Source organism: Hyla sarda, chromosome 12 (genome assembly GCF_029499605.1).
Source record: "Hyla sarda isolate aHylSar1 chromosome 12, aHylSar1.hap1, whole genome shotgun sequence".
Lineage (NCBI taxonomy): Eukaryota > Metazoa > Chordata > Amphibia > Anura > Hylidae > Hyla > Hyla sarda.
This window is the reverse complement of record NC_079200.1, coordinates 9,239,174-9,249,084: the sequence shown is the minus strand read 5'-3', so window position 1 is coordinate 9,249,084 and position 9,911 is coordinate 9,239,174. Positions and strand designations below refer to the sequence as shown.

The following is a 9,911-nucleotide window of genomic DNA, read 5'->3' as shown; positions in this document are numbered from 1 at the left end:
GTCTAATAAAGCTGACTTGCATAAAGTACTGTTGTTTGCCGGTTTATTGTGAGGAAACGTGTCCCGTGGTGGTGTCAAGGACGATCCCAGAGCTATCCTTACACTATATATATATATATTCCCCACCTAAGAAGGGCTTGTCATCCAAGCCTCCTGATTGGCCCAGGCATAATCACATCAATGCAAGGTGCATTGGCCAACTCAGTAGGAATTAACCCTTCTGCCAGACCCACTTATTGCCTATCTATACCCAGGACTGTATCTATAACAAGGGGGCATCTTCACAACACCAGCACAGACGGGTTCTCTACTGTAAGAGCAGTGAGACTGTGGAACTCTCTGCCAGAGTAAGTAGTCATTGGGATAATTATATTACAGGTTAGATTTGAAGCCAGGAAGGAGTCCTTTTTCCCCTAATGCAGAGTTTCTTAACCAGTGTTCCTCCAGCTGTTGAAAAACTACAAATCCCAGCATGCCCGGACAGCCGTTGGCTGTCCGGGCATGCTGGGAGATGTAGTTTTACAACAGCTGGAGGCACGTTGGTTGGGAAACCCTTCCCTAATTGTTTTTGCCTTATTTATTTTTTTTACTATTACAAAACGTTACTATTCCTTGACAATTGAACGTAGAAGCTGACCAGACGTGAGCGATTAACACCGACCCACCCACGGCCTTGTGCCAAAATCAGTCGTGTGGGTATACATGTGATGCACTTATTTATGAGTGCGGTTACATACGTGTGTGTGTTAAGTAAGTTTGTGCCTCTTCGGGTATCTTTATGTTAATCTTTATGTCTCAGCCCTGTGTCTGCTTCCTGCCCCCCCCCCCCCTTCTCTCTTACACACAAACTGGAAGTCACATGATTTCTTCGATGTTTACTCGTAAGCAGACCTCCCCGTCACCTGTACTCATCGTGGTTGTTGGACGATGACTGAAAAAAAAAAAAAGTGCGTCGTAAACAATACGGTTGTCACTTTCTAAATTTCCGCTATACTCTGTGTTGCGATTTCGGCGCTGTGATGATGTCTTTGTCGCAATTATAAAACGTTTTCACTAAATGAAGAGCAAAAGAGTGTCTAAAGAAGTTCTCTTCACCAAAACAGATACAAAAAATAAGTCGACTTTAATATGGTCTATGATTAGGAATACTGTGGAAACCCGTCAGGCTATGTGAACATGCTTTTAACCGAATGTAATAAAGCAAAATGTTTTATCGGATGGTGTAGTCGCGACTGTATTACTTTACAAGTTATCTTTTGCATCTGCTGTGGTGAAGAGAAGTCGACTTGAATATGGTCTATGATTAGGACAACTGTCAAAACCCGTCAAGCCTTTCTATTTGTCTGTCCTGGCAATGCGAACATGCTTTGAACCTGATGTAGTAAAGAAAGAAGTTTTATTGTATGGTGTAGTCTGCTGGACACCGTTCTTCAGCAGACTTTATGATTAAGACAACTGTCGAAACACGTCAAAGCCTAGTTGTCGTCTATCCTGGCTATGTGAACATGCTTTGAACCTGATATAATAAAGCAGTTGGGTCATGTATGTGCTGGACACCTTTCTTCCTATCAGCAGACTTTATTGAATAGGATAACGGGCTTCAGCACCAGCAGGATCCTTACTCAGGGGCACCAGTCAACACCTCTCCGTGTTCAGTGTGGCTTCCACATTCCACATGCATCTATTTAATAAGTCAACATCGTCACTTTTGGTCAATGACTGAAAATCTATGTTTGTGACATAAACAAGGATGGTAATCAGAATAAATACTCTTGGCACAAATACAGTTGTCACTCTCTAAATTTCTGAGGGTCTAAAGAAGTACTATTTACCAAAACAGATACAAAAGATGAGTTGACTTAATTAAATATGGTCTATGATTAAGACAACTGTCGAAACCCATCAGGCCTATCTATTTGTCTGTCCTGGCTATGTGAACATGCTGTGAACCTGATGTAGTCAAGCAAGAAGTTTTATAGAATCTTGTAGTCTGCTGGACACCATTTTCTTATCAGCAGACTCAATTGAATTAAATAACGGGTTTCAGCTCCAGCATGAGCCTTACTCAGGTGCACCGTTAAAACACCTCTAGGTGTTCAGTGTGGTTTCCACATGCATCTACTGGTGGATCTAAGGAAGGTGTATGCGAGCGGCGAAATGCGTTGTCACCTTTAATTAAATTGACATTGTCGCTGTTGGACAATGATTGAAAATCCATTATTGCGTCATAAACAAGGATGGTAAACGGAAAAAATACTCTTGTCACAAATGCAGTTGTCACTGTATAAATTTCTGCTATACACTGTGTTGCAATTTTGGTGCCAACGGTGGCCGTGATGATATTTTTGTTGCATTTATAAAATATTTTTGATAAATGAAGAGCAAAAGAGGGTCTGAAGAATTACTCTTCCCCAAAACAGATACAAAAGATAAGTCGACTTGAATGTGGTCTATGATTAAGACATCTGTCGAAACCTGTCAAGCCTATCTATTTGTCTGACCTGGTTATATGAACAGGCTTTGAACCTGATGTAGTAAAGCAGGAAGTTTTATAGAATTGTATAGTCTGCTGGACACCTTTCTTCTTATCAGCAGACTTAATTGAATAGAATAACGGGTTTCAGCACCAGCATGAGCCTTACTCAGGTGCACAGTTCAACACCTCTTGGTTTGAGCACAACAGAAGTATATGAAGGCACACTGAATGGTGGAGCTGAGGAAGGTGCATGTGAGAGCCGAAATGTGGTGTTCTCTCCATGTCCATGTGCCGCAGTGCAGTCTGATTGAGTCCTAGAGTAGCACAACTCTATGGGGGAGATTTATCAAAACCTGTGTAGAGGACGAGTGGTGCAGTTGCCCATAGCAACCAATCAGATCGCTTCTTTCATTTTTAAAGAGGCCTGTGAAAAATGAAAGATCTAATTTGTTGCTATGGGAAACTGCACCGCTCTTCCTCTACACAGGCTTTGATAAATCTCTCCTGTAAATTTAGTAGACACTTCAATTGCTTATGGCTAAGATACAGATGAGGGGACAGTAATAACTGGCACACCGTGGAATGGGGGGATGAAGGGACACTTAAGACTGTGATACTGTGACACAAGAAAAATGAGGGGAAACTAATGACCGTGACACAGGGGGAAGGAGGGGACACTAATGACTGAAACAGGGAGAGATAAGGGGACAGTAATGAATGTGGCACAGAAGAGATGAGGGGACACTAATGACTATGACACAGAAGAGATGAGGGGACACTAATGACTGTGACACCAAAGAGATGAGGGGACACTAATGAATGTGACACAAAAAAGATGAGGGGACACTTAAGACTGTAATTCAGGGGAGATGAGGGGACACTAATGACTGTGATGCAGGGAAAGATGATGGGACACTAAAGACTGTGACACAGGAGAGATGTGGGGACACTGATGACTGTGACACAAGAAAGATGATGGGACACTAAAGACTGTGACACAGGAGAGATGTGGGGACACTGATGACCGTGACACAGGGGGAAGAATGAGGGGACACTAATGACTGTGAAACAGGGAGAGATGAGGGGATTGTAATTACTGTGACACAGAAGAGGGGAGGGGAAACCTATGACTGTAACACAGGTAGATGAGGGGACACTAATGACTGTGACACAGGGAGAGATGAGGGGACACTAATGACTGTGACAGGGAGAGATGAGGGGACACTAATGACTGACACACAAAGGAGAGATGAGGGGACACTAGTGACTGACACAGGGAGAGATGAGGGGACACTAATGAATGTGGCACAGAAGAGATGAGGGGACACTAATGACTGTGACACAGAAGAGATGAGGGGACACTAATGAATGTGACACAAAAAAGATGAGGGGACACATAAGACTGTAATTCGGGGGAGATGAGGGGACACTAATGACTGTGACACAAGAAAGATGATGGGACACTAATGACTGTGAAACAGGGAGAGATGAGGGGACACTAATGACTGTGACACAGGGAGAGATGAGGGTACACTAATGACTGTGACACGGAGAGATGAGGGGACACTAATGACTGTGACACAGGGAGAGATGAGGGGACACTAATGACTGGGACACAGGGAGAGATGAGGGGACACTAATGACTGTGACACGGAGAGATGAGAGGACACTAATGACTGTGACACAGGGAGAGATGAGGGGACACTAATGACTGTGACACAGGAGAGATGAGGGGACACTAATGACTGTGACACAGGGAAAGATGAGGGGACACTAATGACTGTGACACAGGGAGAGATGAGGGGACACTAATGACTGTGACACAGGGAGAGATGAGGGGACACTAATGACTGTGACACAGGAGAGATGAGAGGACACTAATGACTGTGACACAGGAGAGATGAGGGGACACTAATGACTGTGACATGGGGAGAGATGAGGGGACACTAATGACTGTGACACAGGAGAGATGAGGGGACACTAATGACTGTGACACAGGGAGAGATGAGGGGACACTAATGACTGTGACACAGGAGAGATGAGGGGACACTAATGACTGTGACACAGGGAAAGATGAGGGGACACTAATGACTGTGACACAGGGAGAGATGAGGGGACACTAATGACTGTGACACAGGGAGAGATGAGGGGACACTAATGACTGTGACACAGGAGAGATGAGAGGACACTAATGACTGTGACACAGGAGAGATGAGGGGACACTAATGACTGTGACACAGGAGAGATGAGAGGACACTAATGACTGTGACACAGGAGAGATGAGGGGACACTAATGACTGTGACATGGGGAGAGATGAGGGGACACTAATGACTGTGACACAGGAGAGATGAGGGGACACTAATGACTGTGACACAGGGAGAGATGAGGGGACACTAATGACTGTGACACAGGAGAGATGAGGGGACACTAATGACTGTGACACAGGGAAAGATGAGGGGACACTAATGACTGTGACACAGGGAGAGATGAGGGGACACTAATGACTGTGACACAGGGAGAGATGAGGGGACACTAATGACTGTGACACAGGAGAGATGAGAGGACACTAATGACTGTGACACAGGAGAGATGAGGGGACACTAATGACTGTGACAAAGGGAGAGATGAGGGGACAATAATGACTGTGACACAGGGAAAGATGAGGGGACACTAATGACTGTGACACAGGGAGAGATGAGGGGACACTAATGACTGTGACACAGGGAGAGATGAGGGGACACTAATGACTGTGACACAGGAGAGATGAGAGGACACTAATGACTGTGACACAGGGAGAGATGAGGGGACACTAATGACTGTGACACAGGAGAGATGAGGGGACACTAATGACTGTGACACAGGGAGAGATGAGGGGACACTAATGACTGTGACACAGGAGAGATGAGGGGACACTAATGACTGTGACACAGGGAGAGATGAGGGGACACTATTGACTGTGACACAGGGAGAGAGATGAGGGGACACTAATGACTGTGACACAGGGAGAGATGAGGGGACACTAATGACTGTGACACAGGGAGAGATGAGGGGACACTATTGACTGTGACACAGGGAGAGAGATGAGGGGACACTAATGACTGTGACACAGGGAGAGATGAGGGGACACTAATGACTGTGACACAGGGAGAGATGAGGGGACACTATTGACTGTGACACAGGGAGAGAGATGAGGGGACACTAATGACTGTGACACAGGGAGAGATGGCTCCTAGATTCATAACAAATGTGTAAAGCCCTGACATAACTCAAAAATAGTAAAAATAAATAAATAAATAAAAAAAGTTGGAATACCCCTTTAAGAATAAGAAAAGTGAGATGCTCCCCATAGAGGAGTGTGAGAGGATTCCTGACCTGTAGAGATAAGATGTGACTGCGCTGTTTATATTCGGGAGAGATTAGAGCGAAGGCCGAAACCTTCACCAATAACAATGAGGGCGACGGATGGAATTGTTTGGGTACCTAACATTTCATAGACAGCAGCTACTCAGGCAGTGTTTCCCAACCGGGGTGCCTCCAGCTGTTGCAAAACTACAACTCCCAGCATGCCCGGACAGCCAACGGCTGTCCGGGCATGCTGGGAGTTGTAGTTTTGCAACAGCTGGAGGCACACTGGTCAGGGAAACACTGCAGCAACTGTATCTTAGCCATAAGCAATATTGAGGATTATCAATGCGTAAAACATGGCCGCTTGTTTCTCTTGCGCGACAAATAAAAAAGTATATTTGTGGGGGATATTATTATAATTTTTTTTTTATTTACAACATTTGGGGGTGTTTTGTTTTTACTCAATGGACTTTACGGTAAAAAAGACTCAATGGGGGAAGATTTATCAAAACCTGTGCAGAGGAGGAGTTGTCCAGTTGCCCATAGCAACCAATCAGATCGCTTCTTTCAAGGCCCCTGCAAAGTGAAAGTAGAGATCTGATTGGTTGCTATGGGCAACTGGACAACTCCTCCTCTGCACAGGTTTTGATAAATCTTCCCCCAGTATCTTTACTCCATACGATTAATACGATACCCAATTTATAAAGGTATTAAAGAAAAAATAATAAAAAAATTTTTTTTATTATTATTATTATTTTTTTTTTTGATGGGATTTTTTTAAAATGATTTTTTATTTATTTTATTAATACATTTTTTTTTAAAAAGTTTAAAAAAATAAAGAAAAAAATAGATGTGGATAAACATACGCTCGCTGGATACCTTTTCACTCAGCCCATGAGGTATATGTAAGTCATGGGTCAGGAAGGGGTTAAAAAGCGTAACGTTCAGCTTTTTAACCCCTTCCCGAACCATGACTACACATATACGTGACGGGCTGGGCGAGGAGTTATTCTGCATTAGAAAGACAGAGATGATTTAAAAAAAAAAAAAAAAAACAGCGCCAGCCCTGTCTTCAGGTTGTGTGCGGTATTGCGGCTTAGGCTGCGTTCACACGGCCGTCTAGACCCGTCCCTTTCTTCTCCCGTCAAAAATAAAAACAGATTTTTTTTTTTTAATTGTTATCCCTTTGTATACGTTATAAATAAATAATTAAAACATTTTTTTGCAGAATGAAAAATAATCCCCTCCCCTAATATAAATTAAAATCTCATAAAAATTTTCATTTTTTATTTTTTGAGAAATAAAAAAAAACTGTAAAAAAAAAAAAAAAAAAAAAGAAATTTGGTATTGCCGTGTGCGGAATTGTCAGAACTATTAGAAAATTTGAATATAATGTTTATTACCCCCCGTTCTATAAATGGCGTATATGTAAAAAAAAAAAAAAACACCATAATTGGAAAAAAAATGTTATATAAAGCAATCAAAAAGTCCCAGTTAAACAAAAATGGTACCGAAAAAAAAAATAATAATAATAATAACAAAAATATTGGGGTCAGAAGAGGGGATTTTAAGAAAACAAAATGTTGTTTAAAATAATTTTTTTTTTTTAACTAGTAAAAATAATAGAAAAACAATGTAAACATGGGAATCATTTTTATCCTCTTGACCCAAAGGATGGAGATAACTTGTCATGTGCGCTGCGTAAAAACAAAAGCCCCCAAAAGTTGCAAAATGGCATTTTTTTTCCACTTGTGACCACAAATCTAATTATTATTATTATTTTTATTTTTTTGCGTGCGATAAAACGAGTGATGTCCTTACAAGGTACAATTGGTCCCGCAAAAAACAAGCCCTCATATGGGTCTGTAGGGAGGAAGCGAGGAGGGAAAAAAAAGTGCTTTGTCCCTAAGGGTTAATCAATACACTTTAGAAAGATAAAACCAGAAAACACAGAAAAAAAAATAATAATTAAAACTATGATAATAAAGCTAAACTGTCGCACCCGCCATTAGAGGCGCTGTTCACATTATGTCAAACTAAACAACGCAGCTAAAAAGTTCACGGTCACTCCGCCTGGCCCCACCCCCTCCATGCTGAGCGCTGATTGGCTGCTCCGTGAACCTCCCTCCAATAAGATCACGTCCTGCAGCGCTGTCAGCTGTTGCTAGCAGGGAAGAGGGCGTCTTATTCGTCGCCTGATTGGCTGCCACTTATCACGTGGCGTCACTTTTGCGACAGCTTTCTGTGGTAACTGTGCTCTTCGCTCTCAAGTCGGAACCAAGTGCAGGCTGCTGAATGTGAGGACGGTTCCTAATTATCGAGGCACCGAAGTAGCTGATATTGTTACGCCTGTGATTATTAATAAAGTTTTGTAAATGCGCATCTGAGATTGTCGGTTGACGTGAACATCGTACTTGAACCTAGAGCTCCAGGTGTCACGTGTATGTTGAATGCGCATGAGCAGCCATTTTGCCGTAGTTCCATTTCCTTTCTAAATATTACTATTGGTCTCCAAGAAAATGTCTGCAGCACATTGAGCTAGGGACACCTGTTACTTAGGACGTCTCTCGGGGTAGTAAACAGAACTACTCGGAGGGCATTACAGTAGGTGTTGTTAGAATGTGAGTACTGGACATGCGCAGATGTCAGAGCCAGCTCTGCGTGCGCGGCCGGGGGCGTGGTGCTGAGTGACGGCTCGTTACCCTAGGCAGGTGGCGCTGCGGAGCGGGCTGAGGATCTCCGGCAGAGCCGTCTGGATCTCGCACAGAAGCGCAGCCAATGCTCTCCGGACCCGCGGATTAAATGTGCAGCGGGCGGAGAAGGAGGGAAAACAACGAGACTCGACCCCTCGTCCTCCTCCCCTGGGGGAAGCCGGGACCGAACACCTCCCTGGGGGGAGAGGCTGCGGCTGGGTCCCCCTGAGGTAAGGAGCCGCGGGGAGTGGGAGCTGTCAGCTGGAGTGTGCGGGGCCACAGAGTGCGGGACTGTGTGCGGAGGAGAGGGGGGTGTACTGTGTGTGAGGACTGTCACTGTGTGTGAGGACTGTCACTGTGTGTGTGTGAGGACTGTCACTGTGTGTGTGTGAGGACTGTCACTGTGTGTGTGTGAGGACTGTCACTGTGTGTGTGTGAGGACTGTCACTGTGTGTGAGGACTGTCACTGTGTGTGTGTGAGGACTGTCACTGTGTGTGTGAGGACTGTCACTGTGTGTGAGGACTGTCACTGTGTGTGAGGACTGTCACTGTGTGTGAGGACTGTCACTGTGTGTGTGAGGACTGTCACTGTGTGTGAGGACTGTCACTGTGTGAGGACTGTCACTGTGTGTGTGAGGACTGTCACTGTGTGTGAGGACTGTCACTGTGTGTGAGGACTGTCACTGTGTGTGAGGACTGTCACTGTGTGTGAGGACTGTCACTGTGTGTGAGGACTGTCACTGTGTGTGAGGACTGTCACTGTGTGTGTGTGAGGACTGTCACTGTGTGTGTGAGGACTGTCACTGTGTGTGAGGACTGTCACTGTGTGTGAGGACTGTCACTGTGTGTGTGAGGACTGTCACTGTGTGTGAGGACTGTCACTGTGTGTGAGGACTGTCACTGTGTGTGAGGACTGTCACTGTGTGTGAGGACTGTCACTGTGTGTGTGTGAGGACTGTCACTGTGTGTGTGTGAGGACTCTCACTGTGTGTGTGTGAGGACTGTCACTGTGTGTGAGGACTGTCACTGTGTGTGTGAGGACTGTCACTGTGTGTGAGGACTGTCACTGTGTGTGAGGACTGTCACTGTGTGTGTGAGGACTGTCACTGTGTGTGTGAGGACTGTCACTGTGTGTGTGAGGACTGTCACTGTGTGTGTGAGGACTGTCACTGTGTGTGTGAGGACTGTCACTGTGTGTGAGGACTGTCACTGTGTGTGTGAGGACTGTCACTGTGTGTGAGGACTGTCACTGTGTGTGAGGACTGTCACTGTGTGTGAGGACTGTCACTGTGTGTGAGGACTGTCACTGTGTGTGAGGACTGTCACTGTGTGTGTGAGGACTGTCACTGTGTGTGTGAGGACTGTCACTGTGTGTGTGAGGACTGTCACTGTGTGT

The 9,911-nt window shown here is 44.8% G+C and overlaps 1 protein-coding gene across 2 annotated transcripts in view; it reads left to right on the top strand.

The window, feature by feature from the left end:
- Nucleotides 1–671: 671 nt before the first annotated feature.
- LOC130297070 (signal transducer and activator of transcription 5B) overlaps nucleotides 672–9,911 on the top strand; it is a 206,459-nt gene continuing 197,219 nt past the window's right edge. The window contains exon 1 of one of the 2 annotated variants that reach the window (XM_056549295.1): nucleotides 672–692. The gene's annotated coding sequence lies outside the window, so the exon portion shown is untranslated. Of the gene's footprint in view, nucleotides 693–7,627; nucleotides 8,746–9,911 lie in introns of those variants that run through there. The other variant, XM_056549294.1, reaches the window with a different exon arrangement.